At 42.1% G+C, this 18,789-nt stretch overlaps 1 protein-coding gene across 6 annotated transcripts in view; it reads left to right on the forward strand.

The window, feature by feature from the left end:
- The first annotated feature begins 6,317 nt into the window (after window positions 1–6,317).
- The window catches only part of LOC140195118 (band 4.1-like protein 3), a 194,225-nt gene continuing 181,753 nt past the window's right edge, over window positions 6,318–18,789 (forward strand). For 2 of the 6 annotated variants that reach the window (XM_072252907.1, XM_072252935.1), the window contains exon 1: window positions 6,320–6,638. The gene's annotated coding sequence lies outside the window, so the exon portion shown is untranslated. Of the gene's footprint in view, window positions 6,639–18,789 lie in introns of all 6 variants that reach the window. The other 4 variants (XM_072252946.1, XM_072252897.1, XM_072252917.1 and 1 more) reach the window with 4 other exon arrangements.

The following is an 18,789-nucleotide window of genomic DNA, read 5'->3' on the forward strand; positions in this document are numbered from 1 at the left end:
ACCCATTAACCCACCCCATCTCTACCCACCTCCCCACACCACGACATACACATACATAGCACCACTTTATATACATACAGGGGTTGAGTCAGGAGCGTTCACGCCGTGACCCTGTTAATCCGAAAGGAGACCGATCCTGACATTACGCGCCAGACCAAGTGATCCAGTGGGTGGTAAAAGGATAAACTCTCGGCCCACTGGCAATCATGAAAATCGTTAGCCACAGCATCGAAGGCTTCAGCCACAGTAAAGCAGAAATCCTGGCAAACTCTACACCAGACATCTTGTGCATACTAGAAACTCATAGGTTGAGCAACCAACCCTTGGCTATTGACACCCCTAGCCAAATTATGGAAGTGCAATCTTTGTTAAAGATAAATCCATAGTAATAAGCACAGCAAACATCCAAGCCGGCTCAATGGAACTTCTGAAAGTTGAAACAAAACACATAAATATCATCTCTGTCTACAAACCCCCTAATGAACCATTCATGTGGCCACCTAACCTAGATCTCCAGGACAAAATGTACTTCATTGTTGGTGACTTTAATAGCCATAGTACCAACTGAGGATACAAAGATGACGATGCAAATGGAGAAGAAGTTGTATCATGGGCTCTAAACAACAGCCTTGAGCTACTATATGAGACAAAGGACACCCTTACCTTCACGAGTGCCAGATGGAGAAAAGGATACAACCCAGACCTTGTCTTTGTTACCTCGGCAAGCTCCAATCTCTTCACACGAACAGTCCTCCAACATATACACAAATCCCAACACCGTCCTGTCCAGGTAGAATCCCTTCCAGTTCTGAGACCTGTACCATCAAAGCACCTAACAAGATTTAACCTGAGAAAAGCGAATTGGACATCTTTCGCAGAATCCCTTGATCAACTTATCGATACCATACCACCAGAACCTGATCATTATGTTGAATTTGTCCGACTAATCTGGAAAGTAGCCCAGCAGAACATACCTAGAGGCTGCAGAACCAAATATATTCAGGGATTGACTGGGGATATCAAGCAAAGTTATGATGAGTATGTCAAATTATATGACCAAGACCCGTTTGGTCAAGACACAATTAACATGGGAGAGTCAGTTCTGTCCCTACTGAGCCAAGAGAGACAACAGCGTTGGCAGGAACTGATAGAAAACACAGACATGACCAAGAATAGTAAGAAGACATGGGCAACTGTTCGGAAACTCAACTCAGACAATAGACCATCACAGAGAATTGCTGCTGTAATACCCAATCAGGTTGCCCACCAACTAATACTAAATGGTCAACCAAATAACAAGGAACGGAGGCAAAAGAAAAAGCAACATCAGGAGATGGAGTCAGCTCTCTCAAACAGGAGTAACAACTTCCCACCTCTCCCCTTAGAGGAATTAAAGGATGAAGTATCACAGCTAAAGTCCAACAAAGCTGCTGGCATAGATGGGATTCTTAATGAATTCCTTAAACATCTTGGACCTAAAGCACTCCACTGGCTTCTGTCCCTTTTTAACTGTTGCCTAAGATCATCAAACATACCTAAAAAGTGGAGAAGAGCCAAAGTTGTTGCTCCCCTAAAACCCAATAAAGACCCCAACATTCCTAAAAATTACAGACCAATTTCCCTGCTCTGCACCCTCTATAAACTCTACGAGAGACTCATACTGAAAAGAATATCCCCCTTAGTTGAAGATCTAACACTAGACCAAGCCAGGTTCAGGCCAGGCCGCTCTTGCTGCGGTCAAGTCCTGAACTTGAACCAGTGTATTGAGGATGGCTTTGAAGTGCGACAAATTACAGCGGCAGTATTCGTTGACTTAACAGCAGCATATGACACTATGAATCATAAAGGCCTTCTACTGAAATTATCTAAAATGTTAAAGAACGAAACCACAATCAAAATAATAAGAAGCCTCCTAGGAAATCGCAGATTTTATGTAGAAATTAATGGAATTAAGAGTAGGTGGCGTCCACAAAAGAACGGACTACCACAGGGATCAGTCCTGGCACCTCTACTATTTAATGTTTACACAAACGACCAACCAACCTTTCCTAACACACGCAGGTTTATCTGTGCAGATGACCTATGCATAGCAACATAAGCTAACTCCTTCCAAGAAGTTGAAAGACGACTTACAGTAGTCCTCGAAGCAATGAAGCAGTATTATGAAAAATGGTCTCTGAACCCAAATCCATCAAAAACTCAAGTGTGTGCATTCCACTTGAGGAATCGAGAAGCAGCTCGGAAACTCAAGATCTTCTGGTGTGGGAAGGAGCTCGAACACCATCCAACTCCAATTTACCTGGGCGTGATGGAGGATAGGACACTCTCATTTGCCACCCACATCCAAAAACTCCGAGGGAGAGTTGGCTCTCGCAATTCTCTCTTGAAAAAATTAGTAGGCACGAAATGGGGAGTTAATGCTCACACACTTCAAGCACACTGCTATGCACCTGCAGAATACAGTGCACCTGTGTGGGGTAGATCAGCCCATGCGAAGAAAACAGACCCGTTGCTTAACGAAGCCTGCCGAATAATCACGAGCACAGTGCGCCCCACACCTACTTAACGTCATTTACAGACTTGCAGGCATTGTTCCCCCAGAGATCCAAAGACACACTACAACAAAAATTGAAAAAGGTAAACCAAACTTGAATCCACGGCACCTGCTACACCATCATGTGCCAGTTTCCAACCACCTAAAATCGAGGAAAAGCTTTGCTACAGTGGAGGAACTACCACACGGAACATCCCCCCAAACATACAGGATTGACCTTTGGCAACAAACGGAAGCCAGAACCCCACCAAACAATACAGTGCAAGACCCCACGGAAATGTTACCAGACGGGGCACTGCTTGACAGACGGAAGTGGTGCGCTGTCGACAGAGAGAGAGCGGGAGTTTGTAGGACAGGAGACAATATGGTGAAGTGGGGTTTAAAGACCAGCGAATCCTGTTAGTGTGGCGAAAGGGTGCAGAACATTGAACACGTTCTGCGCAACTGCCCACTCTCACCTGATTTAGCTGACACTGACCTGCTCAACATTAACCAAACAACACTAGAGTGGCTGACTGTCTGGTGTGACAAGCTATGAATGAATGAATATACATACAGTCAGTCTAAGGATATAACAGTTACCTGTACATTCTGTTTTATAGGATTGCTTCTATATTTATTTATTTTTGTTTCTGTTGTGTTCTTTATGCTTATTGTGTGTTTTTTTGCTGCTGCATTGGATCTGGAGTAAAAATCATTTTGTTCTTCTTGACCCTCGTGAAGAAAGGCAATCATGAATCTTTAATACAATGTCACCATATGAGTGGCTTTGCAAGCAAAAAGAGTCTAAAGAAGCCATTTATTGCCTTCTCACATCCTCCACCATTGCACAAAGATTACCTTTTGCTCCATAATAATCTCAATTCTTTCCTTGTTTATCCTCTTGCTTTTCATGGTGCTGTTAAACTTTGCATTTCCTTTGATTTTCCAAACCCTTTCATGCCCGCTCCTAACTTTGTAATTCCCTCTTCAAATTCACCCTTGCGCTTTCAATATCTGAGGCTCACTGGTATAAGCTTCCGTTTTTTGTTGTCCAGTTCTGCACCTTGTCACCTTGTGATTTCCAGACATGATGACTCCATTCTTCTTCATTGTTGGAAAATTCAAATGCTGAACTCTTTGAATCTCTTGATCGATTCTCTGCCAATGTGCTGGCATTGACTTATTCCCATTTTATGATTGCTCTTTTCCAAAACTATGCTAAATCCAACATAATCAAGATCATTACCACCAAAGTGCGCTCCCATGATACCCTGCCAGCCTCCCTAAAACCTGATCCAGGATTTATCCTGCCTGTTGCCCTGTTAATATTGCTACAGACGACAGAGAAATGATCTCCTGAAGGCAGTTGTGAAATCCTGTCCCATTTATTCTTGCTAAGCTAATGGTGTTCCATTTAATGATAAAGAAATGTCCCACAGTTGTTACATCATAAATTTGCCTGCAAATCTGCAATTCAAAATGATACTTCTTTATAGTTACCTCTAGGAATATAATTGCCCCATTTGTATTCTTTATTTCAATTTATTGATCCTTTTAGCATATTACCCCTTCTACTGGCATGCATTGTTTCCTTAACTCATATTAAAGTAATTACAAAATATGTTTTCCTTTGAAATTTACTTTCATGTTAGGTGAAGAAAGTAATATTGCCAAAACCCCCTATGTTTCTAATCTCACCTCTGTCTTACCTGAAGAATCTGTACCCAGGAATGATGAGACCATACCTACTCACTGTTAAGCTGTGTTTCAAGAGTTACTCGGGTATTAATGTCTCCTTGTTCAGTTGCTTTATTTACTAGGTCCTTTGTAAGGAGCATCCAGACTTTTTCGGTTTCCAACCCCTGTTTGCTCAAACTCTCTATTAATTTTTGGTCTCCAAATCCAGTTCTACTCTTTTCTTAAACAAGAGAAAATCTGCAGATGCTCTTTTCCTTCTTTTTTTTTGTCTGCTTTAACCTTCCCATTCCAATGCTCAGTCATCCCTAACAGAACTGTGAGAAAAAGTTGGTCATAAACAAATTTGTTGGAAACTTTGCTCCTTTCCTGATCAGTCAGGGCATCAAAGGATATGGTGAGAAAGCAGATGTATGGGGTTGAATGGGATCTGGGATCAGCCATAATGGAATGGTGCAGACTCGATGGGCTGAATGGCCTAGTTCTGATCCTATGTCTTATTGTCTTCTGATACGTCGATTGCAGGAGACAAGGTGAGAATAGGTGTTTCATAATTGTAGATGGTGATTATCCTGACTTGTTCCATGTTGGCCCATGGAGCGGGTGATTACACATTTTAAAAATTGCCTTGTGTGCTTCCAGGGTAGGGGGTGACACCGTTATCCTCCCCACTCTCGGTGTTTGCTTACACATAGGCGAACCTACGCAATTCCTCACTGATGCGGAAAATACACGAGCTCAAATCTCAATACTACGCTTCACAGCTTGCTTACATGTGGGCGGATTTATCGGAAGTATTTTTTATTCCGCCCCCCCCCCCCATTTCCGCTGTTTGCTATAGATCAACACACCCGACTTCTTCGGGGGTTCGAGTCAGTGGACAGCGATGAGCCTTGTTTAAGTTTATACATTGCTAGATCTCTGCTTGAGGTTTCTCCCGACCAGCCAGGACGACGCGCCTTGGAACAGCATTCAGTTGTGCAATTACAACTGTCTGATTCGACTTGGAAGAAGCAAAGTTACATTTAAGACTCCCGTGCCCCCATATTTTATGACTGGCTAGTATTGCGGTAATAATAATCTCACAGCAGTATTCATAAAGGCAAATTTTCACTCGAATATGAGTTTTGTTCGACGGGATTTTGACTATAGAGGGAAAAGGATTATGACTCCCTCTGGTCGGGAGAATGCTGTATAAAGAGTTACTGCACCTGATCATTTAAGGGCACGAGAGGCACTGCAGATGCAGGAAATCGAGAGCCGTACACACAATCTGCAGGTGGAGCTCCGCAGGTCGGGGTGGGAACAATCAGTCGACGTTTCGGGCCGAGACACTACGACAGGTCATCAGGTTATTCCCATCCATAGATGCTGCCTGACTAGCTAAGCTGCTATAAACACATGGCGTGTAATAACTTAAGGAACTGGAATAGTGAGAGTTGATGCTGTTGTGCCCGAGTAACCGTGGGGCGATTCAACCCTCGTTATACCTTCAACGTCTGGATATGATGTATCCAGATCAATCTAGGGATTAAACCCTCTTCTGTAGTTCAATGCGATTGGATTTACTCCTTCCCTCGCTTTTGCTTTAAAAGTGGCTTTTTTTTTGCTTACTTTTTTCGCATACTTAGCAATAACGACACGTTTGGAATGTACCTATGCCTAGGATTTGTACCCAACCAAAAGTGGAACGCTTGAGACAATATCGACCCATCAAAAGATCAATGCCATGAGCACATAACTGTAGCAAACCGATAAAACGGAACTATGTTGAGTGCTTAAGGAGAGAAATATGTCTAAATGCGTGCGCAATATCGCCAGAATGTACGGTATATAGACCCAGAGTGTTTAAAAGTTTCAGGCTTTGATTTGTTTCAAATGTTACAGCGCAGCAGCGAAGCAGCGAAGGGAGGTTGCAAATTGTCGTGCATCACATTATGCAGCCGGGGAAAGAACCGCCCAGTGTGTAACCCTACTGAAGCAATCTGTTTCTAATTATACTCCACTGCGAAGCTTCCAGCCCCCGAACTCTTACCGCGCTTGTTTGCCCCATCTGTGGTGGCGACTTCAGACTGTCGGGAGAGCTCCTCCTCCGGCTCCCCCTCTATTTCCGTGATACAGTACACTCTTTACCACTGCGCGCTGACAAGCCCGTCACCAGCGCGCTGTTCTTTCATCCCTTTCCCGTTCGCCAGACTGCCTGCCTGCCTGCTTGCCAGACAGACAGACAGCGGCAGCGGCCGGAGGGGAGAGGTGGAGGCAGTGAATTGGCGGGAGCCCGGCTTTCTTGCGGACGCTGCCTGAGTTGCGGTGCCCCGCTGCGGGGGCAGGCGCTGGTGTCGGTGTAGGCGCAGCCCCACGCATCACCCCGGACTGCCTCTGCCGCAAGGAGGGACGCCCGTCCGAGGTAGGGTTACGCTGCCTTTCTCCCCGACTTTCCGCCGCTTGTCCTCAGCGCCATGTTTAACTTTCTGGGGGGTCGTTGGTGCTTTGTTTTGTGGTTTCTTTTTTTAAAAACGATAAATTCTCTTGGTGCCGGTTGTGTGTCTCATCCGGAGGATGGAAGCGCGCAGGCTTCGAGCAGCGAGCGCACTCTCACCGCTTACCCGCTGCTCCGGTCAGCTCCCCCGCTGCTGATTTTAGCCGGGTGAACACACACGCACTTTTACCTGCGTTTAAAAACCAGGCGGAACAGCACTTCTGTTCGTGAATTAACAAAGTCGATGACCGCGGGGCTTCAGTGGAATAAGCGAGCGCGGACCTTCAAATGTGGGAATCTCGTCCAGAAATCAAGTCAAGTTTGGTTTCGTCAGAAGGGTAATTCTAAGTGCATGTGTGTTCCCTTTGGCCCATTATATTTGTAAGTTATACATAACGTTATATAACGTTTTGAATGTAACTACAATTAGAATCGTATCTACGTGTTACCGTGCAGAGGAAAAGCGGGTGATTCCTGTTTGATTCATCTCTCTCGGTCTGTAAGATGAATTGCAGCTTTGATTGTTTTCCCCGTTGCCAGCAGTTCTGCAATGCGGTGGGTGTGGTGTGGAGTAAGTGGCAGTTGTGGACCGCTGCAGTGACAGCACTTTCCAGACCGCATCGTGACTGAGAGAAATCTACCACTTTCCTTCACTTTACTCTCTCACCAGACCGGGGCAAGGCTGCCCCTCTCCTCCTCCTCTTCCAGCTCGGCTGGTAAGTTTGTGGCAGCATACGGTTGCTATCAGGAGAAAGTGGTCGGGAATCCATCTTTTCAAACTGGGATCGCGGCTGATCCGCTTCATCTTGAGTGCGGAGTGCATTTCGGGGGGGGGGCAAAGAATGTACTTCATTAGCTGAGCCACTATAACGTTCACTGTGCGCTAATTCTATCTTTTTGTTTCGAGACATGGTCTGTGAGCGCTTCATGATGCAGCAAAGTATCTCTGATCGATCCGGGTCTGTAAAGGTGTTGCTGGCCTAAGTTACCCCCGCTCTAAGTATCTCTGTATTTTGTACACTTCTTTCTATACAATGGTTTTATATTTTAAAAATGGATGTTGATTTTTCATCCATTTCCAGTATAACGCTGAGGATGTTAGATTTGTTTTTGTACAATTATATTTTCTTCATTAGTGCTGCCACCTTTCGTTGGGTGGAACTGCTGGAAGGCAAAAGAGCTTTTTTTTGAGTCATCTTCAGATTGTGATTTCCACCCCCCCCCCATCACTTTTAGTGGAATTGATTTCTTTTTATTGGGGAGGGTGTATATGTTTAATCAATATAGCATTATTGTATATCGTGTTCATGTATAAAGTTCCCGGGGCTTCGAAGTATTTGTTGTATTTTTAAAAGTTTATCTTCACACCAGTTACAGACCTTAAAATTTCACTCTTGTAATATTGTTAGAGTTACTGCAATAATCTCAACCCATTGACCATTCATTCTCGCCCTCCCCGGTACATTCTCTTTATCGGCGCTTTATTTGATAAATAGAGCGACACGAGAGAAATGAAGCGACTCCTGTGGATTGCAATTTCCACCATAGATCATAATGCTTCTGACAGCACGGTTAGCGTTGACCTGATTGGTTGTTAGCATGGTAAGATAATACAACCTAATGACGTAGTCACAGACCGGGGAACTTTTATATACTGTACTAGGGACTGTCTTGTCCAGAAGTGGGGTTACCTATCTGTTCCATGCTTAGCTGGTTGTCCAGTTCCGTTCCATGTAACATGAATGTGGAGTATAATTAGGCTGCATTGACTGAGTATGGCACGCAATTAATTTTGCCCCTTGAGTTTATAATGGCTCTCAGCAGCACAAGCCTATGAGTACCACAACTCATTTATTTCTCTCTTGCATGTCCATCTATTCCCCTTAGAATTTTTTATTTTGCCTTACCTATGGCTGCAGTAATTTTACAGCAGCCAGTTAACCGGTAGGACAGCATGGTAGTACAGCGGTTCGTGCGACACTATTATAGCGCCAGCGGCCTGAGTTCAATTCCCGTCACTGCCTATAAGGACTTTGTATGTTCTCCCCATGACCCCGTGGGGTTCCTCAAAGACCTGTGGGTTAATTAGTAACATAGGTATAATTGGATGCCACACACTCGTTGGGCCAGAAGGGCCTGGTAATGTGCTGTATTCCTAAATAAATTAAACTAGCCACCCTGTATTTCATTGTTTTGTGGAGGGTAACATGCAAACTCCACGCAGACAGCACTATCCATTGGGATTGAGCCTGTTGAGATTATTGAAAAATATCTGATTTGCTGCGATGATTTTCTCTTCTATTCGAACTGCAGTGCAAAGTAATTTGTTCATTGATTTAACTGTAGAGTTTTTAATCAATGTCTTACCGTGACCAGTTCTGAAATGATAAGTAAAATGGAAATTGAGCGCTGGAATGTGTGGTTCACTGATGGGTGATGAAGAAAAGTTATGATAAAGTAAATGTTCAGTACCATAAAAATTATATTTTGCCCCAGAATTCAAATTGTATCTCAATTACTGTCACTATCAAATAACATTTTTGAGAATTGAGATGAGATAGTGTGCTTCACCTTAGACCAGGAGATCCCAACCTAGGGTTCATGGATACCTTGCTTACAGTTATTGGTCTATGGCATTAAAAAAATGGTTGGGAACACCTGCCTTAGACTAACATGAAGAATAACTAAAAGTATATTTCATTTTAATACTCTGACTGAAAGCAGTTATTTTAAAGTATGAAAAAAATATCCTTTATGGGGATCGAGTCCCTCCATGAATTAATTTGTTTTTCACTTGATTTGCATTTGTGTCATTTATATTCTCCTGATTGTTAACACATTTCTATGTAGTATAGATTTACCGTTGTCTCTTCGCAGGGTGATACACAAGAAAGATTTTTGTTTTGAAAAGAGACTTTTTTTTTCAGACACAACTGGTTTTCAGCTCTGGTTGACATTCTCACAAGCAGTCTCTTTTCAATTTGAAACCACAACCCTGACTCAATGCCCTTGACAGATTAATTCAGCAGATTAAAGTATTTAATGTGTAAGGTTTGATTTGTTGCTGAAATCAAAATCTGTTACTGCCTGAAAAGATTCATTTTGAACAGATGTGGATGGAGGTGAATTTTCCTTTGGGGAAAAGTTTAATCTTGTCGAAGCTAAGCAAGGAGGGTGGATAAATTACGGGCAGCGAGGGAGCCTCTTGAATCCTTCTGCTTTCTGGCTGTATTATGCTTTATCTTGCTGTATTCAGCAGGCATGTGAGATACCTAGCAGTAGGCACTGGTTCAAGCTTTTGATGGACAACTCAGCTTGAGTTCTGGCAAATGAGAAATGGGGCCTTTTCCAATCAAACTGGAGCAGCTTGATGAACCTGACTGAGGCACACTGAAGTGAAGTTTGGATTTTATTTTAGTACCCCGGAGGGAACCTCGAATTACCTCAACCCCAAAGATCCCACCCCACTTTCTCCCTGTCCCCTGATAAAATCAGCTGCTGACCTTCTGCTGAACCCAACGTGGTCAGCGGGACTATTTTCTGCAGGCTCCTCAACAGCGGCCGCCTGCTGTTTGCAAGGTATTCAGGCAGCCAGCCAACTTGCTACGTGTAAGAGAGATCATCTCAGATTGTGGGAGATGGTTAGAGGGGGCGGTGCACAGAATGAGGAAAGCATTGCAAATTGTGAAGGGGGAAAAAAGCGCCTGATTTTTGTGCTGACCAAAATGTCATTGCTCATGCATTTTCATATCACATTAACTTCTGTCGTTGAGCACTTGGTCTGTTTATTACCAGGATAAACTGCAACTCAAAAAGCACAGATTATATGTTTTACTGTATTTCAGAAGTGGGAATTGTGTAAAATTGACTATATTTAGGCATGAATATGGGTATGCACCGGAGTTTAAGGAAAGTAAGTGCATGCGGCAACTTTCCGCCGTATTGTGGGGGTGGGAGTGTAGACTACGACTAGATGCATGGCCTGATGATGTTTCCGAACACCATTACCGTTCATCTTGTATATTTGCTTTAAAGCAGTTGAGTGATTTTTGTGGTGTTTCACTTGTATTTTAATTGGATTAGTTTCTGTACTAGCAATACATAATTATTTGTTTAGGGACTGGTTTTGTAGCTTATTCCATAACTGTCTGTAAAGTTTCATGTCATTGTGTGCAGCTGAGATCAATTGCGCACTCCGTTATTCCAAACAGGGTCAGATATAGGAGGGCAACAAGCACAGTGTGGTAATTTTGATTGTCACTCACTTTACAAATGTGCACAATCTGTCAACTTGTATGTCTTGTGTTTTTTATTAGTCAATAGAATTTAAACATGAACAGGGCAGTTACTTCACAATAAATCATTTTACATTGTCACACAATTAATCCTTGTTAATGAAGCCCCATATGGCATATGGAATGATGGCTGGCAATGAGTTTTCACATTGAAATGCATTTGATGATTTGTGTATAAATTGCAATTAAAATCACTCGAGTTTATATAAAGTTAGTTTTGGTGTTCCTCAAAGATCTGAACAAAGTAGCTGGGTTTTGAGATACTTTAATTCTTTATATCACAAGTATTACTTGATACATTTAAGAATCCAGTTTTTCTTTACTCAACTGTTGTGCAGTGACATTTCTCAAGTTTAAAATGTTTTAATTAATTTCTAATCTACTATGCAGGATTCATCAATTTTTAAAATCTGAAAATTTAAAAATCTGATCAGCTCCAGTATGAATACTAGCCTTTGTAGTATCCAGGGCATCTTCAAGGAGCCATGCCTCAGAAAGGCAGCATCTATCATAAGAGACTCCCATCACTCAGGACATACCTCATTCTCATTGCTCCCATCAGGACAGAAGTACAGGACTCTGAAGGCACACACTCAATGATTCAGGAACAGCTTCATCTTCCTCTGCCACTTGAATTTATTTTCCACAATTTCTATGATTTTGCATTCTCCTATTTGAACTGTGCTGAGTTAACTTGCACAGTCCATTAGAATCTACAGGGCTCTGCGTGACACACACATTTAATAGGAGGCATAAACTGTGACCATGTTTGAATTTAAGTTCTGATCAATACTGAACAATTTACTGTTTATTCATATCAAGGTTGCACATTAAAGTATCTTAACTTTCTGTAAATGAGAGTGGATGGTGACTGAACAATGAAATTTGTTTTTTACCCTGATGTATACCCAGCTCTGGTTGATTTCTCAAGCTGTGTTCTACTGTAGCTCTTTAAAATTCCAAATAATTTGTTATAAAGCTATGTTTCCTTGATCTTATGTATTTCTGAATCGGGCGTATTATCACTGACTTAGTCATGTTTTTTTTTTATTTTGCAGCAGCAGTACAGTGCAAAGACAAAAGTTACAGTAGATTATAAAAATAGTGCAAAACAAAAGGAATAAGGAAATAGGGATCCAATGGCAGGGAAGAAGCTGTTCCTAAGTTCATTCAGGCTCCTGTACTACCTCTCCACTGGTAGAGCCAAGAATTGGGCATGTCCCCATTGGTGAAGGCCCTTAGTGATGGACTCACCTTTTTGAAGCAGCGCCTCTTGAATCTGTCTTAAATGGCAGGGTGGGTACTGCCTGCGATGGAGATGGCTGAGTTTACAACCATCTGCAGCCTCTCCCAATACCGTGCACTGGAGTCTCTGCACCAGGCGGCAATGCATTCAGTTAGAATACACTCCATCGTGCATCTATAGAAATTTGCAGGAGTCTTTGGTGATACACCAAATCTCCTCAAACCCCAAATTAAGTAGATCGTATCAATGTGTTGGGCCCAGGATAAATCCTTTGAGATGCTGACATCCAATAACTTGCAACTACTCACCCTTTTCACTGCGGATCCCTCAAGGGAAACTACATGTTCTTTAAGCCTTTTCCCTCTTCCTGAAGTCCACAGTTAATTCCTTAACCTGGTGCTGTTGAATGCAAGGTTGTTGTTGTAACACCACGCAGCAGCTGACCCATCTCACGCCTGTGCATCTCCTTGTTTTGATCTGAGATTTTACCAGCACCAGTGGTATTCATTATTTCCTCCTTGACCTTTTATTATCTTGTCGAATAACGGTCCAGTGATCGCAGAAAGGATAGAAAGTGCACATTCTTAATAAATGGGTGCATGGGGTAAAATTAGGAGATAAAAGGAGTGTTTGATTAGAAAGTGGAGTAGAAATTGGTATTATCACTTCATGTGCACTTTGCCACATCTATTCTATATTTATGCATTGAAGAATGAACCTTTTTTGCCAAATATTCAGTCCAACAGTGGCTCAAGGAGGGAGTGAAAAAGTAGAGAAGATCAAGACCAATTAGAGATGGGTCAGAGTAGTAAAAAACATTAGAACATTAGAGAGTTTTTGAGAAGAACAGACCATTCGGCCCAACAAAGCTTGCCAAAGTTCTATTCACCTAGTGTGTTGAAATAACTACTGTGTTTAGGAATATACACTTCTCGGGCTTCCAGCTGTGTACAGGTATCGATTATAACTGATGTTTCGATGACAAGCTCTGCCGTCTTCATCAGGATGATGCCCGGACATGTCTAGTCCGGTGGTATTTATACCCTTGTAGTCCGTCCCTTCTGATTGGTTGGTCCTCATTCAATAAGGTTTCTGCTCTCCCACCTTGTTTAACATCTTTGTTAAAATTCTTTTCCTCTGGTTTTACTTTAATGATTTCCTTTACCAGGCAGTCGCTAAAGCCATTGGCATGGCACAGAAGTTTTGTGCCATCAAAGTCAATCCTATTGCCATTGCAGTTGCAATGTTCTGTTACTGCTGATTTCTCCAGGTAACCCAAATGGATACACCTCCTATGCTCCTTGATGTGGGTTTCCACGGTGTGTCCCATCTGACCGATGTACACTGCTCCACATTTACAGGGAATCCTGCCAATCTGAGTCCCAGGTCATCTTTGACTCATGTAAACTGTGATTTGAACTTCCTTCCAGAAACCATGGAAATATAGGGAAAACAGAATCACTACAAGGTGAAGGAAATCAACTGGGCCTTTGACAGAGCCGATGGAAAACCAGGAAACCTAACAATGAGGAGGAACCTGTCGCCACTGCCTGCTTTCCCTGTATTTCCATGGTTTCTGGAAGGATCGCCAGGGTGCTGAAGAAATACCAGATTCATTCCGTCCATAGACCCATAAAGAAGCTCAAATTACTGCTTATGCTGATCGAAGATGACCTGGGACTCGGGTTGGCTGGTGCTTACAGGGTTCCCTGTGAATGCGGAGCAGCGTGTATTGGTCAGACTGGATGCACGGTGGAAACCCGCATCGAGAAGCACAGAAGGATTATCTGTTTGGGTTACTTGGAGAAATCAGCGGTAAAAGAATACTGCATTCACAATGGCCACAGCGATGACTTTGGCACAAAACTACTGCGCCACGCCAGTGGCTTTTGGGACCACCTGGTAAACGAAGCCATTGAAATCAAACTAGAGGAAAAGAATTTTAGCACGAACAAATGCTGGAAATCCAACACACAGGAAATGCTGGAGGAACTCAGCAGGGCAGGCAGCATCTATGGAAAAAAGTAGATTCGACATTTCGGCCCGAAGGCCTTCAGCAGGAAAAGAATTTTAACAAAGATTAAGGTCTCACTGTAAGTAAGAACTGGAATTCCATTGTAAACATGGTGGGAGAGTGGAAACCTGATTGGTTAGTCCTCATCCAATCAGGAGGAATGGACAATGGTGGTATAAACACCACCGGATTAGACATGCCCAGGCATTCATCCCTGATTATGCAGAGTTTGTCATCGAAACATCGCTTATAATCGACACCCATTCCCAGCTGGAAGCCTGAGAACAGTTTATTTGTCATATATGCTGGGAAAGCATGAGATCTTTTTTATCATTTAGATTTTAAAGTTTCCAAGATATTACTCTCAACTACACAACCAGGTAGTTTGTTCCATGTGTCCACAACTCGCTGTGTAAAGAAATTCTTCCTGATGTTAGTCTGAAATCTCTCTTCAACCAGTCTCCACCTGTGGTCCCGTGTCCTTGATATTGGATTAATTCTGAAGTGATTAATTCTGAAGTGCAGCTGGCACCCACCTTACTTCTATCATGTCTCCTCTTGTTCTATGTCTACTTAGGCTAAAAAAGATTTAGTTCTTTCCGTCTTTCTCCATAGCTCATACCCTGGAATGAGTCTCATGGCCCTTCTCTGAACTCTCCCCAGTGCCTTCACATCCCTCACACAACATGGAGACCAAAATTGTACACAGTACTCAAGGTGTGGCCTCAAGTGCATTATACAATTTACGGAGAATATCTCTAGACTTGAACTCCACTGAGCACACTTATAGAACATAGAATAGTACAGCACAGTACAGGCCCTTTGGCCCACAATGTTGTGCTGACCCTCAAACCCTGCCTCCCATATAAGCCCCCACCTTAAATTCCTCCATATACCTGTCCAGTAGTCTCTTAAACTTCACTAGTGTATCTGCCTTCACACTGACTCAGGCAGTGCATTCCACGCACCAACCACTCTCTGAGTAAAAAACCTTCCTCTAATATCCCCCTTGAACTTCCCACCCCTTACCTTAAAGCCATGTCCTCTTGTATTGAGCAGTGGTGCCCTGGGAAAGACGCGCTGGCTATCCACTCTATCTATTCCTCTTATTATCTTGTACACCTCTATCATGTCTCCTCTCATCCTCCTTCTCTCCAAAGAGTAAAGCCCTAGCTCCCTTAATCTATTGTATTATAAGCGTGGGAAAGGTGCTTGCAGAGGTTGGTAGAAGAATTCTTGTTAACGCTGGGGATCTGTTTGGAACCTGGTGCATGGTAAAATGAATTGATAGTTGGAGATGGCTTCTTCTTTGGAAGAAAGATGGGGTCTTATTTGGAAAGAAGCAAGGATAAGAAGTTTGTTGAGGATGTAGTGAAGGAAACAGTGCCCTTTTAAACAGTAAAAGAGAGGCAAGCCCCTGTTTTGGGTTATTTTGATTGAACAGTCCATGATAAGTAAAAGTAGTTTCTGCCTGCTGTTGAAATCTAGACCTGCTGTGCTCAAACTTGGAGGCCATGTGTTCATCTTTCTTTTGAAAGTTGCTGATTTCTTGCTGAAAAAGGAGTTGAGTCCAAATGTGATCGCATGGAACAAGCAGAAGAGGAAGAGAGAGGGGTAAATGGTGATGCACTTGCAATTCCGCTAGGAATGGAATTGGAGGTTGCCATGTATCAAGAAATAAATCTCAGTGAACAGGGCTCCCAGTATATTATCATTTTGGAGGGTGGGGGAGTGTGTGGTTATTTGGGAGAACAGGGTCATTATACTGATCTCCAAAAGCAAAGACTTCAAGACCTTTGTAATTGGGGGAGGGAGAAATTTTCTATAGACAAATTGAGGGCATTAGGTATTACCCTAGTCAGCAGTGCCTACATCTTGTAAGCAAATTTTTAAAAATATTAGGCAGGGAAATGAGTAAATTAAACAGATGTTGTGATTTGGAAGTAGAAAGGGGAGGTGCAGAAATATGATTATTCGTAATAGTGAAAATATAAGTAATCACAGTAAAGGCATTATGTACTGGGAACTGATTCCTAGCAATGTACAGTATGATCACTACCAAGATAGCTGAACACTAAAATTAATGTGTTCATTACAATATGTGTAAATAGATGACATGTTTCCTTTTAAAAAAATTTTGTGTTTATATTTCATTTGTAAAATTGCAGGAATTGATCAGGTTGTCATTTTGAATTCATAATGCTGAGTACCTGTGCATACCTATACTTCTGTATATGGCAATAAGCTCTGCTGTAGCTTTGACTTAAAAGGAATGTAATTTAATTTAATTTAATTCAAAAAGAATGCAAATTGAAAAGGTTGCAGTAGGTACTTCAGTTCAGCATTTTCTTACGGATGGAGAGTCACACACTATTTTGTTTAATTATGAAAAGTAGCTATGTAAGTGAGACACATACATACCCCAAAATTTGTCTTTTGAATAGAAGTCTGTAAACCAATAAGCAGTACATATTTTACCATAAGCCAATAGATCAGGAAAGGAACAAGAAAATTTTAATTGTTCTTTGTTTAACTCTAGGTGAACCTTTTTAGAAAGAAATTTTAAAGATGTGATCTTAATATAGTAAGTTTATAAGTTTAATTTGAAAGAAAAGTCATTTCCTGTTTGTCAAATATTATTGATCCATATATTTTAAAAAGCTCTTGTACGGTTCCTTAGTTGAAATGAAGTCTGCACAGCAACCTGCTAAAAGCTGGAATTGACAGTATTCTAGAATCTACCAGCGGTAATGAGGTCACCAAAGTCTAACAGAAGTGTTTGAAAGATGACTCATCATTTAGACCGGTACTGGTACAGCAGTGGACAAACTTGTTCTGCATGTTAATTCCTTAAAATTTCAAGGTAATGAAAAAGTCTGTTTTTTTTTGGTTGTCCAATTATCTTTTAGAAGAGAATGTGCTCTGGAAAGCAATAAATATTGTTTTCAGTCTCAGAAGGAGCCTGATTAGTCTTTTGAATAGAAGTCTGTAAACCAAAAAGCAACTCTGTGGCAGTGGAATCATGAAGTTTATAGGTTGTCTGGCTTCATGAGGATTATTGAATGTAATCGAGAGCAGAGGAAGAGTATGACTGTCAGCTGTTGGCTGAAAGGAGTAATGATAAAGACTGCATCAAGATGAAAAGCAGCCTCTGCAGCTACTTTTTAAGAGGAATTTTGCATGACTTGTTTACATTTCAGGTTTTGTGAGCTTTAATAATCTATGGGAAAACACTATGAGATGGCTTTCTTTCTCACACTGTGATAAGGGGAGAGTCTGCTGCTTCTCGAATTGGGTGAGCTCGATTAAGCGATGCTGCAGACTATAATAGTGAGACAGCAAACTGTCGGTCTCCCCTCTTGCTGTGGGAGGGGTGATACTTCGCACTCACTCACTCACTCTCACGATGGCGGGGGTGGGGGGGGAGGGGAAGAGACACTGAGACTCACCCTGGCATGTCGAAGAGCTGGGTTCTGGACTGTAGAATTTGATAGACTCTAGATCATGGTCTCTCTGGGGGCCTTTTGCTATTTCTTGCTTAGTGGGTGGTGCGGGGGGAGGGCTGATGTTTCCTACTGGAACGAGTGGGGGAAATGGGGGGGGAGGGTTGATGCTTTGCTGCTCTCCTGTGAAGGGAGGGGGTGCTTTGGTGTTCCAACATTTTTTTCTGCCATTCATTCTTCTGTTTCATGGTGTCTGTGAAGAGCAAGAATTTCAGGTTGTATACTATATACATTCTCTGATATTAAATGGAGCTTTTTGTTTTAAAAAGAAGAACTAGGCAAATAAGAAAGCATGTAGTCTAGTGAGATCCTGTCATTCGATTAAATAAACTTTAAGTCTTTCAATATCAAATTGTATTGTGTTTTGAGAAAGGCAGGGGCATGACATAGCATCTGAATGTATTGCTTTTTATATTTTTAAATCATTGTGTACAGCCAAGATGGGTAAATTACTTGTCCTTGGTGTTAAGTGGGGTGTTTTTCTACTTTGTTGTTTGATGCTGAGATTGAGCAGTGAAAGAAATAAACGTTGCCTCTAATGTTGCATCTGTGACCATTGCTTATTCTATTTGGATGGGAGTGGGTGGGATGTTGGGTTAAAAACTAAAATTTTTTTCATGATCTTTAAATTTAAACCATTTGAAATCTCTAAATTAAAAAAAAGATTTTTTCCCCACTCTCAGCTCCTAGTTTCATTTGTTCCACTCTTAGGAGAGAAAAGCTGGTCACTCCCTATCCTAATCATGTTAATAGTACAGTTCTGGTCAAAAAGGAATTTTGTGCTAAACTACAAAGTATTTGTGGTATTTTCAGTTTCCTGTGTTCTAGTTTCAATTCATGTGACCGAAGTTGACAGACTCAGTGCGTGCTGGGTTGGCGTGGCAATGTGATAATAAGATAGGGATTTTGCATCGTTTATTTCATTTCCGTCAAATTGTCCGGGGCAGATAACAAATTACACTGGTTTGTCATGGCCTCATGACGTTGGGATTTCTGTGGCTGCAAATGAGGCACTGGCTTG

The sequence above is a fragment of the Mobula birostris genome, chromosome 1, assembly GCF_030028105.1.
Source record: "Mobula birostris isolate sMobBir1 chromosome 1, sMobBir1.hap1, whole genome shotgun sequence".
Taxonomy (NCBI): domain Eukaryota; kingdom Metazoa; phylum Chordata; class Chondrichthyes; order Myliobatiformes; family Myliobatidae; genus Mobula; species Mobula birostris.